Raw genomic sequence first — 16,823 nt, forward strand, 5'->3', positions numbered from 1 at the left:
CTCTTCTGGTCCTCATACTGACTTCTTATAGCTTGATTTACTGACTTATCTGCAATTTCTCTGTGGCACTATTTAACTTCAGTGAATCTCAAGCCTTTCTGTAACTGCTCTTTTATGGCTTTATACCATATGCTGTTACTCCTTACAAAATATCTTCTGAACAGCTAATAAAGGCATAAGGCTGTCCATCATCATATGCCCACCTTCTCAAGATGTCTTTTAATACAAAACTATAAGGCAAAAACTAGAGCAGCACAAAAAGAGCATCATTAGCACAGACAGGGGTATGAATCCACCTTATTTTATTTTATAAGCATATTGTGAAAGCACAGGCTATCAAGCCCACTGGCTTTTGGTGCACCTTCTCTACACAGTTTTTGTTTGTGTAGCCCTCTTTTCAATTAACACACTCTTCAGGCCAAGGCCCATGTGCTCACCCAAGTGACACACTCAGCTCTGCCTGGGCACATTGAAAAGTCACAAGCTGGTGAGAATTCGGGACATTTCTTGCCTGAAGTGATTTCTGGAGTGTTTCACAAACTGTGCTGAAACTTCTTAAAACAAAAGTAAGAGTATTCACATAATTAAGCCTGATGTCACTTCCACAAGGTTTCAAAGTCAGAGAGATTGGTTTCATAGCAGGCACTCATGCACTGTTCCCAGCCACATTCTCTCTTGTTCATGATGTATGTCCACACCTGTCCAGAAACTCACTGCTTGCTTTTAACCTAAATGCATATTTCTTCTTCACCATTTTACAAGCCTGTGAATCTGTTCATTACTTTATACAATTTACTGCCTTCTTGAATACTGCATTGTCTAGCAGTCCTCAGTACTATTGCTGGTTTCAGGCCTCATTTTAACACTTTATCTACTTGAAGCTTCAGGATCACAGAAACACAGAAGCTGTCCTCCTTTGTCCTGCCCTTATTTGCTTCCAACTCTGCCACCGCTTGCCAACAGTAACTTGGTAGTGCCTTTCTGTCTCAGTTAGGCAAGGTGCCACCCTTATGTGGGGCACACGTGTAGACCAGATTCAGCACAAGACTGCAACTGAGCAAGATGAAAGTTATGTTTAAGTGTTCACCTGCTTGTGTGTGTGTTCGGTTTATTGATACAAGGCTTCATTTGCCAGTGGAAGCTTGAAATCAATTTCATGTAAATTGGAACATACACACAAAAATCTTATCACTGCCTAAAGATATATTTCCATTAGTATGTTCTCTATTTTCTTCAATCAGCTTAGTATTTATGGGTTGGCTGAAAAAGAGTGCTACACATCGTTTATTAACATTGATTTTAAACAAGTCATTCAATTCATAATCGTAAATTACCTAAGAAAATAGCGTTTATCTTATTTTTTCTCTCTAAAGAAAATTAAGTATTAAATAATTAATGGGATTTTACTGTTGAATTCAGTAAACAGGTCCTTAAAAATAACAAAAGGGGGATAGAGGTAACCCAAAGTACAGTTACACAATGTCATTAATAATTCCAATGTTTACTGCATTTCTTAATTTAGGGAAGTACTGTTGCTGATTTAGAAAGAAAGTTGTATTTGATAAAAATAAACAAATAATGTGCCCTGTGTTTCAGTATTTTCTCAATTTCAATTTGAAAAAGGCTGATTTTCACCAGAGGCCTTTATCCTCCATCTAGACCAGTTCTGCTCTGCTGACCACTCATTACAATAACAAGCCACTATTATAAAACCCATAGAAAAAACAGACTAATTATTCAATGACATTCATTTACCAATACTGATTAGGTCATGTGTTGTTTGACTTCCCATTTGATTCCTTCTGTCATGAGGAATCACATGTTACACACCTCCTGTAGGACAGATGAAAATGGAATTCATGAAAACAAAATGACTGAGGCTTATAAAAATCCTATCTAACTTGAATGGAAAATGGCCAATTAAATACATTAAAGAGTAAAATCCAATAAAGCAGCACAGGCTTAGATCTTTGCTCTGACCATGTAACCCTGTGGTGCAATTTTGCATAGTATCATACAAGATAATGACCAGATCAAGAGTTCCAGGAATGCAACTCTGCCAAAGTACTAGCTTTCAAGCATTTTTTAGATACTTTTAACCTCCAATCTCAATCTCTTACAGATTCACATACCCCAATTTCAATTCCCTGGATTTTTAGTTACCCCCAATTTTTGGTTATCCTGATCCTGTAACTCTTGCTATCTTGTGATAATAAGTCTTTTACACATAGCCAAGAATACTCATGGCTTTTCTGCTAACACATTCTTCTGATGAATCTGTTGCTTTATCAGCCCTTAAAACATCAGCTTTTTCATTGCTGTGATGTTTTTTATTCCATTAAACTCTTACAACTAACTATTAATTTTTTATGGGTTATCAGTTACAATCCATTTATATCCAGGCAAACTGCAACAGTTTATAAAATTGTGTGTTGTGTGGTATGTGACTGATGAGATGCTGTAACTTTTTAAGCAAAAAAAATATTTCCCTTAGTCCACTCTTCTGAAATTATTCTTACAGCTGTAAAAGTCTTATGATCAGGCCAAAGCCTAACTGCCTACAGGAGAGTTCCTGCTTGTTTTTATTGCTCTGGATAAGGAAGTGATCAACAAGGAGATGTAGCCTGCCAGAAACACGATAGCTGTAGTCTTAGCACTTCCTGCTGACTGCCCAAGCCAAGGCTACAAGGAGCATAAACAGGGACCAGGTGCACTTGCAAGCCCCCAGGGTGACCCATATGCAGTTTCTCTCATATTGTACATCACTAGTTTACAAACAGTACTGGAGCCAAAAGGAATTTTTAGATGTAGCCCTACTCTGTTGTAATTTTTACCTTAGAAGCTCTCTCACATGCCTGCAAATTTGTCTTTCAATAGCCAATTTCTGCAGCCTAATTTACTCAGAAAATGTAGTATCATCACTGCAGTTACCTGCTCAGGTCTACCTGAGCCTGCTCTGTTTCCCTAAACTGCCCTTTTTCAGGCCACATTTTCTACCATGAAGTCTCAAGCCCTACTGAACACACATAACACTTTCCACCAGCACCCACTGCTCATGAATGGTCATAATGTCTGCCAGCTTTCCCCCAAAGCCACTTCATGACACTCCTCTGCCTGTCATTCAGGCTCTGCGCCTTCCCAGTGCTGCTTCTCCTTCCCTTCTCCCTTTCAGGAGAAAGGCATCCTACTAGGTGCCACCTAGGTCACACTCTTGCTGTGACTGAGAATCCTCTCACTATTTGAGCAGCCCTACAGAATACAAAGCCAGTGGCTATCCTTTGAACAGTTCACTTACTTTCTTCTCATCTTTTGACTGTATCTCCTCCATTTTCTTTCTTATCGTTTGCCGTATCAAGGAGGCTGCAACTTCATGTTCTGCAACAAAAAATGCATTTCTCTAAACTATGTGTTTGTCATCTGGCCACATAGCTGTTAGGAACTGGCAAGATCATTTTTGTACAGGTCATTTCTCCAGAAAGGAAGGATATATCCCAGCTTTGGAATGACAGGTATGCATGGGGAAAATGACAACTAAACTCCAAAGGCACACTGGAATGCAGACAAAAAAGAAAAAAAAAAAAAAAAAAAGATTACTTCAAAGTTTCTAATCCAGTGCTCTGGTGCTTCTAATTTGGGTCAGGGTGTTTTTAGAAGGACACAGTGTAGATCTGATTCCTTAGTTAAGGGAGCATTGAGACAGAAGATTCACACTCATGTATCTTAGGCACCTACAGGTGCTTCTGGATTTAGTCCAGAAATGGAAAATATCAAGAAATTTATCAACCTATTTAGGGTGGTCAAAACCACACCACATTGGCTGATGCCTGCTCCAACTTCTTCTCTGCTCCATTTCATATTTTTGGCCCATCTGTGTCTTTACAGATTTCTAGTCAGAAAAGTAAGGCTGATTTTTCTATTGTATAGTAAAATATTCACACAGAAATCTTTGCCCTGGAAAACTTTGTCTGAAGCAAGCCCAAAACAATTCTCGGGCCATTAGGTAAAGAAGCCTGTCCTTGCTGTTTCTGCCAATGAAATGCAAAACCCAACAAACAGGTGCTTCCATACCCTTGCATCAATAATGAAATTTCTAAATTATTTTTTCTATTAATATGTTGTTAGCTACCACATGTTGTCATTGCTTCTGAAAGCTACTGCACAGCAAATAATCCAAACCATTCTTATCTGGTTATTAACTAAATAAGAAAAAAAGAGACACAGACAGCAAATTAATTTCATTTGCTTTGTTTCCCACCCAGTTTCATCAATCAATACTACGTATTTCCTGCAAATCTGTTGCTCTCATAAAAACCTTTCCTTCATTACTTGGGGATACATTTTAGAAAATAAGTTTAGAAAACGACAGACTGTCCATATTATTTTCTAACTTATCAGTAATTCTCATTTGTTCACACAGAGGAAAAGAAGTAAAAAATACAGCAGGTGTGTAACTGAACTGGAAAAGTAATAGGCTACAGATTGAGCAACATTTTAATTTGCAGTGACCATACTCATCATTCTAAACAAGTAATTTGCAGTCCAATCACACCTCCTGCTGGCCTGGACAACATGTACCACAGATATTCCGGCATACAATCTCTTAAATGTCCTAATCAGTCTTCCCACCCACCCCACCCCCTCTTCTTTCCCCACAGAGTAACAAGTGCTCTCTGCCCAGCCCAAAGCAGCAGTGAGCTCTGCCCTCCTTCCTACACATAGCCATGCTCTGCCCATCTTTGAGAAACAACTCTATCCACTGGAGAAATGCTCATGTCTTTGCTTTTGAAAGTATTTCTTCTCTCGCTCTTTCCTCTGTCCACATTATCTCACCTGCAGGGAGACCGTGTGTGACACTTTCTGGACCTGAGAAAGCCTGCCAAAAGGAAAGCAAGTCCTCCTTCTCCTCCCTAGCACCCGTGGAAAGTCTCTATCAAAAGCAGGCCAGCAGCCCTTTGAGCTTCAGGAGGTGACCATATGCCCCACACAGCAACTGGGATAGGATGTTGATTTAAAAAACACAGGATAACCTCACAGAGAGGTAAATCTGTTCCTTACATTCCCTTCTCATTACACATTTGCATTTAGGTGCAACCACCTTGATTTGTGGCATGAAATGTATTTCAACATGTGTATTAATTAGTTTTCCATAATTTCATTTTTTACATAACTTTAGAGCGTAGATGCTCTCTCCCAGCTAAATACGAAGACACATATAAGTATTTTCATACAACAGAGATAGATTTACTTAACAGCACTACAGATATGGATTGTGACATACCTTAAATGTTACTAAAAATAGAATACAACAGTACAGAAGTTGTACTGCTCAAGTGCTGCAAGTGTCCCCTGGGAACACTTGAAAGGAGAAAGAAGTACAATATTCACACTTGGTATTCACAGCCTGTTGATTACACACTTCTAGAAATGTGCTCCCTCCCCTTAATTAAAAAGAAAGCTGAAAGAGTAGGAGGAACAAAAACGTTCTCAACTTCAATGACACTATTGGAAAATAATTATTTCAAAACTGCTTATCTGTTAAAAAGCTGGCAAGCTACCAGGATCTTGATTGCTGTAAGCAATTTTATAACTGCTCTACACATAAATTTTACAAAGAAATTAATTTCAGTCTCATAAGTCTCATCTCATTACCAAAGCGATGTCTGTTCTGCAACAGAGCCTTGTGCAAAGTACTGCTGGCAGAGGACTTTGGGTGCAAACATTTAACAACTGGTTAGGAAAGGTCCACATCAAAACTCTGAATGGTATTTAACACTTCTTTCTAAGCATAATTCTTCCTAATTGTGAAACAGGAAGTGAAATCTTGCAAAATAAAGTTCAATTCTTCTGAGTTTCACTTGTATTTTGCCCTTTAGATTTGAGGAAAGCTGCCTGATGCCATCATTTACTCTTAGTTGGTTAGGAACATGTCCTGAGAGCAGCAGCAAGAGTGTTGCCAAGGAACCGTATCAACTATTCTATCTACTTCACTTCTTGTTGTTTCCCAGTCCTGTCCCGTCCCCCCCCCCCCTTTTTTTTTTCTTCCAGGGCACCTCAAAACATGTTAATTAAATGTCAGGCATCTCTGTCCACAGACACAGTAACAATATGATTGAATAACAAAGATCACCTGTGAGATGGTCCGTAGGTAAAATAAGTGGTCTCCTTCCTTTATGCCACCATGCTGCCCTTTACTGAGACCCATCTTCCCACAGGATGCTCGTACAAGTATTTGAAAACAGTGGAAAATACAACATGACCAAGATCCAAAATTAAAACTTGACAGCAGATTCAGCAACAAGCTCTGGATGCTTTGAGCCGATTTATGGCCACTGTGCTTTGCAAGGAGAAAAAAGACACAAAACAATAACAGAGTGCGTAAGAGCTCATAAATCCCATCAAGCTAGCGCTTGTGCTTGCAGCTCTCAGATGGCACTGCTTGAGCAATGGCATTATGAATAGCCTGATTTGTTTCTTCTACCATTCTTACTGGTGTTCTTGTTATGGCACATCAACCAGGGCACAAAAAAAAATGAACACATGATATATCTTGATGAAAATCCTGATAATGGATTTCAGCTTTGCTAATGCATAACATACAGCATCTCATCTTTGGGAGCCACAATGCCATTTTCTGCTACCTGACATCCCATCCAACAAACTACAAAAAGCAGACTTACTGGCATGGAAAGCATTTTTTCATGAGGTACTCCTAACACATTCGCTAGTGTATTTGACCATGCAAATCAATATCTCTTTACAGAGCACATAGAATCATAGAATCATAGAACAGTTTTGGCTAGAAAGGACCTTAAGATCATCCAGTTCCAACCCCCTGCCATGGGCAGGGACATCTCACCCAAGACTCTGTCCAGCCTGGCCTTGAACACTGCCAGGGATGGGGCCAGCCACAGCTTCTCTGGGCACCCTGTGCCAGCGTCTCAGCACCCTCACAGGGAAGCTTCTGCCTTAGATCTAACCTGAACTCCCTGTTTCAGTTTGAACCCATCACCCCTTGTCCTATCGCTGCAGTCATGCTGTGAGCAGTAAGAAAACAGACCACTTTCTTCAATCCAGCACATCCTTGCAACTGCAACTTCATTCCATTAATTTTTCACTATTACAGAATTACACTGTTTATCAATTTTGCTTCCATGGCAAAAACTCATCTACAGATTTGTGCATTTAATGCAGCAAATACTGTATTTGTTCTTGAACTTTTCCACAGAAAATTAAGATAAAAATTCTCCCCTAAGATTTCTTTGGTTATAATTAAACTTATCTCATTTTTGACCTAAATTTCTTGACCTACATCCTCAAAGATATTTTTCATTGTCTCTTTTCTTGTTTCCACAGCAACCTTTCCATGACTCTTACTAAGCTTTTTCCTGTTTTCTTATAAATCTACCAGGAAATAGTGACATGGGGGAGGGGTTGTTTTGTCTTTTGTTGGTTTTGTTGTGTGTTGGATGGGATATTTTATTACTTTTTTTAAGAAATGCAGAGATAATCACACATACATCTTTTAAAACAAAACAAGGGTTATGGGACAATGGTCATCACCGTCTCTCTTGCAGTACTTAGATGATTCTGCAAAATTTCATTCAAATCAGCAGTTCTGTTAGTCTCTCCCTTCACCAAGTTCCACAACATTGTATCACAAGCATATTGCAGACCAAGGTGGGGAAGGAATCTTCTCTGGAACCTTTTTAAATACTTCATATGGGAGCATCAGTAAACAGTACTGAAGCAAGACATTCATTCCCTTTAAAACTTCTTAATAAATGCTAAATAGAGCTAATAGCAGCCTCCAGTGATTAATACAACCCAGTTCTCACTGAGGGAGAAACACCGAGGCATCATAGCTGAAAGTTTTGATGGTAGTCCACAGAAAGATAGCTCACCCACATCCAGGTTATAGGAGATACTATTTCAATGGAAAAAAAAAAAACTAAAGCGATGTGCTGGGTCACTTTGTGCTGTTACTGCCATCCCCTTCTTCCCTTTCCTTGTTTTTGCTTCCAGTATATTTTACAAAATGCACTAAAAATTACTTTATACATACATGCATATATTCCTAGATTCTATATGCTATAACTGTCAGAAATGCATCAAAAAATGAAATCTCTCCTTTAATATATAATGGAAAAACCATATCAGGTTTGTGCAGCTGCTTTCGGAAGACATGAAAATAGACCTTTCCGCCACCTGAGATTCCCAATGAAGTCAAAGTGAAGTTTGTTTAGGAGCTGTTGTAATTTATAAGCTAATACAGAGGAGTAAGGGTTTATGTTCTTCCTTTAAGCAAAACACAAATGAAGTCCATACATGCAATATTTTCTGAGGCAAACAGATAAATAACAAACTTGCAGTTAGACTTTACTGCAAGAGCTAGATTTAACAGTAATGTTCCAATTCATATAAATAAATAATAAAGATCAGCAGTTTGTGTCCCAATTGTTTCTGCACAGTGTCTGTACATAATTTTCTTCAATTCCAGTAACACAGTTTGAGTGGAGAAAGGGACTATTCCTGACACTGTGCGTTTTATACACCATGACTACTGGCTTTCAAAATTCAGCCGAGTAGGAAAACATATCTGAGACGATTAAGTTCCAGTTCCAGCCCAGACGTTTGCTAATAATAGACTTCTTTTTTTCTCCTCCACCAAAAGTGAACTCAACATTCAATGTCTCTTTCTAATTTATTGGAAAACATATGCCAGATCCTTTTCAAAAACATACTCTTTACAGCCTGTTTTTTTCTGAACAGGTTGTTAATGGGACCTGTTTGGGATTTTCCTACTGGGTCTACGACACCTCAAAGTAAAGTAACTTTTCAGTTTCCAGACCTCCTCTTGTTTTATGCTGCTTGCATCAAAGGGTATGTTTGCTATAGCAGCTGTTCCTTCCATATTTAATGGATTTCAAGCTTTTAAAATACTTACCTGTAAAAATAGAAGAAACCTTAAGGTAGAGAAGTCAAAGGACTACTAATTTCACCAGCTTCTCTTAAAGAAACATCCTCCTACCCTATATAAACAGAAGTACAGCTGAATGAGAACTTTTCTTTAAACATTTTTCTTTGCGAATTCACTGATTTATCTAAGCACTTCTCTGCTGAGGCCTGACCTTTTAGGAAAGTTAATAAAAAACTTTCACTGACAAAGATTTCTCAGCTCCACATGGAGTTTTCAGTCGTAACCAGATAAAAAATTTGGCTGCACCAATTCAGAGCAGACACTGACTTCCCATTATGTAACTGGACCAGGGAAGTGAGAGCTACACCTTACGCTGGGTGTGATGGTGATCTGACCAGAACAGAGCTTTAGTTTTTTGCAGGATGGGCTTATGGTTCCAGGTGGATGTTTAATGAGCTCTGGCTCTTTGGCTTGCACCAAACCATGCATTTTTTTCCTGTGGTCCTGAGGAAGTTCTTCTCTTTAACACCTCTGAGGCTTGGCTGAGCCTGCTCCCTTCTCACTTCCGCAGCTTCTCAGTTTCTCTGCACAAGCTGCAAATCTCAGAAAAGTTGTTACAAGTCCTTCCTTCCTGGACCTCGTCTGCCTACTGCTCAATGCACCCTGAAAGCTTCTATCCATTAGCAAGAGGCTAATTATTACTAATCAGAGGCTGCATCCTTCTCTAGGGGCAGTTCAATATTCACATGAAGCAAAAGAGGAATATGAGGTTCTATGCCATTTTAAGCACTGCAGCATGTAAGAGGAACTGCAACACTACCTAGCAAAGCAAGGGAAATAAAATCTGGCAGCATTTCCCATGCAATGTCTATTACACGCCTATTAGAGTCACACTGACATAAGATCACAACAGCTTAAAGTACTGTGATACTCCAAATCAGCTTCACGTCAGCAGATTTAAACTATCCCTGGCTACAATGCCCCTGAGCAGAAAAATGCAGAACTTACTATTCAGCAAGGGATTACTTGTTCATCAAGGAAGTTTCATTCTTTTTTTGGAGATTTAGTATCTCCTAGAGTTCAGGAGTTGTCTGAGATCTTAAGTTTTCCTCTTTAATGCTACAATCAGTGTTTTGGATTACTGTTTGAACTTCAAAGTCATGGAGAATTTGTGGAACTGGGATTTTTGTTTAGCAATATCTACATGTTAATACACTTGTGCAGCTTTTCAAAATTTTATAGAAATTATCAGTGGGAAAAAAGTTACTTCTGTCTGATACTGTAGTATTTTCTTAATCTTCATAATAATAATATCTGTTTAAACACCTTTCATTCTAACTTGAAAATCTGTCTGCTCTTGAAAATGGAGTTACAATAGCTCATCAGAAATAAAGCTTTTGTCCATCAAATATAAGGTACACTCAGACAGTTGAGTTTTAATTGATTGGTAATATCTTTTTCCATATAAGCTAACTTTAAAGAAGTCTCTTGACTGAATTTGTATTGCTGCTTTCTTCAGCCCATAGACTGAACTGGAGATATGTAAGCAATTTCTTTCATCTGTAACTTGCAAACTTTGAGATTAATTTTTAAAAATGTAACTTCCATCAGGAGAGGAAAGCAGAATCACAGGCTGCTAAAGGCAAACAAGATGCTAAACTCTAATACAATAAATTCCTTACAAGCTATCAATTTATTCTGAGAAAAATAGTAAATAAGTGCTAACTAATTTATTATATCCCTGTTTAGCTTTCAGATAAGAATGAGTGACAAGAAAGTCCTTGACCTTTGCTACTCTCCCTGGGGAAGCTGTGTCTGAAAATCCACCTCAACCCCATGAAGCTATTTGGATGCCTGCAGCCATTCTTCAGCTCAACACTTTGTACATTTTTTTTTGTTCTATACTTTTTATTTGGTTACCATGTTATGTCAGGCCTTTAGCAATTTCAGATATACACACCGCAAAATTATAACTACAGCCAATTCATCAGACTTCTTCAAGGAAATTTTAGGTTTGGTGTCGTGTTCCTTTCATGTCAATGTTATTTGTTGCAAATAATTTCCTAGAAAGTCCTTGTTTTCCAGGTTTACTTAAAGCAGTTTTCACAGTATTGTAAGAAGCTTGATCAAACTTTTTCATTTGTATTGGCCACTGCTGCCTGAGGAGCTGACCCTACAAAAGGCTAAGTAAGAAGATGCCTTTCTCCAGCTGCACTGCAGAATGAGTAGGTTTTCAACTGTGTTCTTACAGGGCCTTTAAGAAAATGCCTCAAAAAAGGCAGGACAATTTTAATTCTAAATTACAAGCAATTTACCAAGGGGCCAGCATAGATTTGCTGCAGCCCACTTAACACTAGGAGACATTTTTGAAAGATGTAACACTCAGGAAGTGACACTATATAGCAGATCTTAGGAGTTACACGTGCAAATATATGAATGCACATGACCTGGAGATTGAATACAAATAGCTACACATTGTCAACTACCTGCTTCTTCAGTTACCACATTTACACAAAGAGCTGAGTGCTCCCTGATTTTAACATTTAAAGTCAGGTTTTGAATATACAGATTTTCAGAATAAGTCCAATTCTTACCCTCAACTGCACTGTTAAGTTTAAGCAAAACTTACCTGCTTTCTATACTGTTTCCAGCATAACTCAGTTGTCTGTATGAAGGAAAATTCTGTGAGTCTTCCATAAGGCATGTCTGTCTTATAGCTTAAGCTGTTAGTCTTACTTTAGATCAGCTCTAGAAATAAGCTTAAGGCTAAATAGATGAGTCTTAAAACCATTACTGTCCTTCACTGGTGCCAGATCACATCAGTACAAGGCAATAATTTGCTCTGGCTTTTAGTTTTATATCAATCATTCCAAAAGTTCATACACATTATTCTTGTAACTTTTTTAGTTAATAATGAAAGGCACAATGACAATTACATCTTAAATGAAAAAGCTTAAACATTCTAAAGCCATCTGATTTCATTATGCAAATGAGATAAAATGTTAATAACAACACATACCATTTCAGTAATATGACTTGACTTTGTACGTAAGTCATTTCAACTTCATTAATTATGTGAAAAGTGGAAGAGTCAGCCTAGGTCACAGTCAGGTAGCACACACACAGAAATACACTATAAGGGATACCTGTGATAACAGCATTCAAATAAAATTTTGAATGCATGTAGTAGTTTCCCCCATAATTTTCAGTGTGAAGTGAAGGATGTACTTGGAAGTTTATCGTCTGTGACAACCAACAACACATTTTATTTTTTAAGAAAACGAGCCCCTCATGCTCTGCTGGGGTAGATGAGCTCACTTCCAGCTTGAAAGAGAGACGTGGCCCTCCTGCCCCAGTGTTAGTTCAGTTCTCTGGCTTGTATCAGCCAGGACACAGGAGAGAAACTGATTTCTTAATAAGCACATACAAACCATGTCAGAGGCACCTGCCCAGAACTTGCTGATGAGACAAACCAGGTTGGGCATTCATGACCAATAATCCCAACAACCCCTTGATTACTGGACTGCTCCTTATTGAAGAGACTGCTGGAAAGCAACTTAACAGCATCTTCAATTTCTGTGATGTTGCCCTTCTTCCCAGCAATGCCTCCCATTTGCTCAGCACCCTACCTAGTTATTACAGTGTGTGTAGAGAGCACAATATGCTAAATGCATATCATGAGACTGCTAATTTTCATTCACAAGCGACTCTGCAATCATCATCTTATGCTTCTGACAAGATGTCTACAGGGTCTATTACTTAGCTTGTTCAGAGAAATCACTGCAGCTTACGGCTCTGGGTCACATCCCAAATATCCGTCAGCATCACAAGACTCACAGACTTAGTAACAGGTATCACGCAGGCAAGCTGCACTCTAGTCAAGCACTAGGCCTCTTGCTTAAAGAGACTGGCCTTGAAGAGGTGCTGATTTTATAACTTGGCCGAGTAGCTGTGGGTAGGCAGAAGAGATATGGTCATGAATCTGTGTTCAAAAAAGGGAGAATTATGTCACTGCTAAATACAGATCATCAAAGCACCTGGCATAGTTATACTTCTCCAAACTGAGGGAGTATAGCTGAGCAATCATTGTTTAGAATAAAAGTGAGCTGGCTAGTAAGTGTTGGGAAACAACTGAATAAAGACAAACACAAGAATCTTAAAGTTTAGGAATGAAATGAGATATGCTCTCCCTTCAGAGGCAGGTTTGTGCTGTAAGGTTAAGGATGGCATATTACCTATGCACAAGCATTTCTGCTTGGTCATCCCTTCTTGCTTGAGGCAAGATTACGTTTCTGAGGGAATGTAAAAGCATAATGGATCTGATTTCTTAAAGATTAGGTAATTAATCATATAGAAAATCATTGGAAATCCAAAAAAAGAAGGAGGAAAATAATCACTAGACACTGAATTTAACTTCATTTGATTCCATTGTAATGGTCTCAGAAAAATATACAATCAAAACAAGAATGTTGATGCAAGTTTTCTAAAGGCTCCCTTGAAAGAAGAATGTTCTGAGATGAAACAACACATTTTGATTTAACGAAAAAGGTTCTCTATTTACTTATGTTTATACAAATACAAAAATAGGCATTCAGATCAAAGTAGCATTTGAACTTTGATTTGAACTAAGCTGCAAAAGCTTTTCATAAGCAAGGGCTGAAACTCAAAAGCATCAATCATTTTTGCAGTATTATGATAATTTTCTGAGGTGAAATGCACTAAGAATCTACTGGACTACAGAAAAATATTTTCCATATAGACATTAGATTAAAATGTAAAAATATGGGGATTAAGTTTGGCTCTTGACTATACACGTGCAGCCTTTCTGAACTGCACAGATGCAAATCAGCTGAATTTTATCTTTGATTTCATTGTTCAGAGATTTCTGACATATTTTGAAATACAAAAGGTAATGATGGAATTCATGTGAACACTCTGCATTCAACACAAAGGCAGTTAAAAGTGAGAAATAAAATCAATGACTTAGATGATCAAACACTTTACACACTGATCCTGTAACTTCTCTGTCAGCGCAAACAAATACAACCATAAATCCTGCTCTATTACATATGTGTTTCCTGTTAAAGTGTATGTTCAGTGTGTGCAAATACATGGAATTAAAATTCCCCACCAGCCTTTACTCATCCTGCTGGTTACACTAAACCCCAGTCCATTATTTTTCCAAATTTTGGCAGAGAGAGAAATTTTGCTTTTAAAGAAGTTGGATCATTCAGTTGGCTTTTCTTTGATCCAGTCCCTCCAGAGCCCCATGTAAAAGCTGCACTTGCTGGGATTATATGCTGGCCTTGCAAATTTTTGTGATCATTCTAAAAAGGTAGCAGAGAGACAATTGCTACTTGAAGGACACGAGAAAAGCTGTAACAGTGATAGGTAAACTCTAACAACTTGGAGTAAAGGCTTGTTTGAGTGTGGAACCCTATCCAGGTTAACAGAAATACTAAATAAATAAAAATAAAATAAAAAAAAAACACCCCAACTTCTTTTAACACTAACATTTTCTTTCTTGAATGCATTCCCACAGTGTTCCCATGAAGCAGCTGATTCAATTCATGAATTTCACAGAAAAATAGGAAAAAGATGGGTATTAGTCTCATTAAGTTGAACACCTGGACAACCTAAAAGCACAGTGGGGTGATGAACAGTGAACATAGCTTAGTTGCCTTACAGATGGTATTGTTCAGTAGAAATAACTACTTTCCATGCCAGCCTAAGAGTAGCAACATTAGCCCACTACTCTTTAAATGACACTGGGAAATTATAGCTGGATTGACGTCACCAGCAAATCACAAAAGTGACACTGATCAGTCCTAGCTGAAGCTATCAATACAAGATTCACACAAGGCAGAGATGCCAAGGCAAGCAGCAGGTACACTCAACTTCCTTACAGACCTTGAAACAGCAGCCACTGGCAAAGCACTGCTCAGCCCTCTGCAGGAGCTCACATGTGCATGGCTGATGGGTGCATTGACTTCACGGGTCCCCATTTCAAGGGTACTTGAAATCTACAGTGGGATTTTATCTCCAGCTCTGCCTGACGGAGATGAGATAAGAAGTTGTGGGGTCCATCTTAAAGTAAGCTGAAGAACATACATCTCACATGGAGAAACTACATACAGGAACTGAAAAACACAGGAACACGCAGTTTCATGTTGCCTCAGGTTGTAAAAGCCACAAGTTAGTCCTGAAAACAATACCAAAACTAGCAGTTACAAGCTGATTGTTCACAGACAACAGCTGCTTCTGGGGCTTAACAACTAATTTGCTATGCTGCACCTTTTAGGAGCACAATTAAAAAGTTATGTCAATTTACTATGAAAAGCTATTTTGGTATTTGCCAGCTTTATTGGTCTTTTCAAAATATTGCAGTTACTACAGAAATTTTGATGTTACCTCAAGAGATTTTGTATTTACTTCTCATCTTATTTAGCATTTGTACTTTGGCAGAACTTAAAAGTCATAGTCAGGATTAGGCCCCATTCCATGAAACACCACATGTGCTAATCCTTTTTTAAAGCTAGTTATTACTCAGTCTCTGTGGGATACAGCCCTTGGCAAGCTTTTCAAGGACAAAGTACCTCCAACACAGAATTTAGAACTGTAACACTGGTATTTCTTTTTTACATTGTAAGACTTATGTGTTATAATTGCATACTATGCATAAATTGAATATGCATTCAGTCTTCATAAAACAGTTTCTCTTTTTTATTTTTTGCATTGATTACAGATTTATGCAATGAACCAATTCTGAACAGGTTCAGCTGAGACCAGTGTAAACATCTGTGCCTGCTGAATTTGTCTGTCATCAAACAGACAATTAAAGTCAGCAGTAATTTATGGAGGACAATACCTGCTTAATTTCTCAGCACAGATATAATGCAAATAGGGCAAGAACTCCGTTCTGACTGAATAAAAATGCTGAAGAATTACTCAAACTGCTGCTTAGTATGAGCAGTAAACAGGGCACCAGTTTTGCAGTAACAATACGCAGGAGGGGCCCAATAAAGAAATCACGGGCAGCCTTCACTTAACATTTCCAAGTGCATCCTGTTCACCAAGCAAAATCCTGGATTTCACTTTTCCTGAATAATTTCATTTTCTCAGCAGAAAATAATCAAAATGTCACATTGACTAATACAAAGCCAACTTGGATTTTTAGCATGAGGATAAATAGCATCATCCACTAGGAAGAAAGCTCAGCAAAGAAGAATAAATCACCAAAGTCTACAGTCAGAGCATGCCAACGAACACAGTTGTTCCATGGCATAAATACTGCTTGATTTGGCAAAAATACTTACATAAAGATGTATATCTGATAAATCATAACTCGGAGACTCTTAAGAAAATGTATTTTATTTGTTATTTTTGTTGCACAATAAAAATCCCTCCCGGATGCCAGCATTTTGGTTACCTGGCTTAGCACTTCTGATAAAACTCTGCATGTTCCAAGTGAGCCTAGGTTTACAGTATCACAAACGTTCTAACAAATAAAAACATCTTAAATATTGGTATAAAAAACTACTCTTAGGTTTCCAAAAGAAGACAGTCTCTTCATTATTGATTGTGAAAGAAAAACAAGTAGGACATGTTCTCAGTAAAATCTTCCATGAGCTTGTATAATTTCTTAATGTGACAGATTTGCAAAGAAAAAGTATTATGAAACTGGGGAAGTGTCCATAAACTCCTGTCTGCTAAACTGTTGAGCAATCACGTGGTTTAGTCATGCCATTTGAAATTCTTCATCTTCCTTCTCTCTCTTACTCTATACCCCAGAGCCTGAGCTAGCATTAACAACTTCTCCACAAAGCCAAAGAAACTGCAGCTATGGATTTAGCATTAACACGATCCAAAGATAGCATCATTAAAAGCTTTGGCATTTTGAGAAGGC

Source organism: Pezoporus occidentalis, unplaced genomic scaffold, assembly GCF_034315485.1.
Source record: "Pezoporus occidentalis ecotype Australia unplaced genomic scaffold, CSIRO_AGI_Poc_V1 ctg41, whole genome shotgun sequence".
Lineage (NCBI taxonomy): Eukaryota > Metazoa > Chordata > Aves > Psittaciformes > Psittacidae > Pezoporus > Pezoporus occidentalis.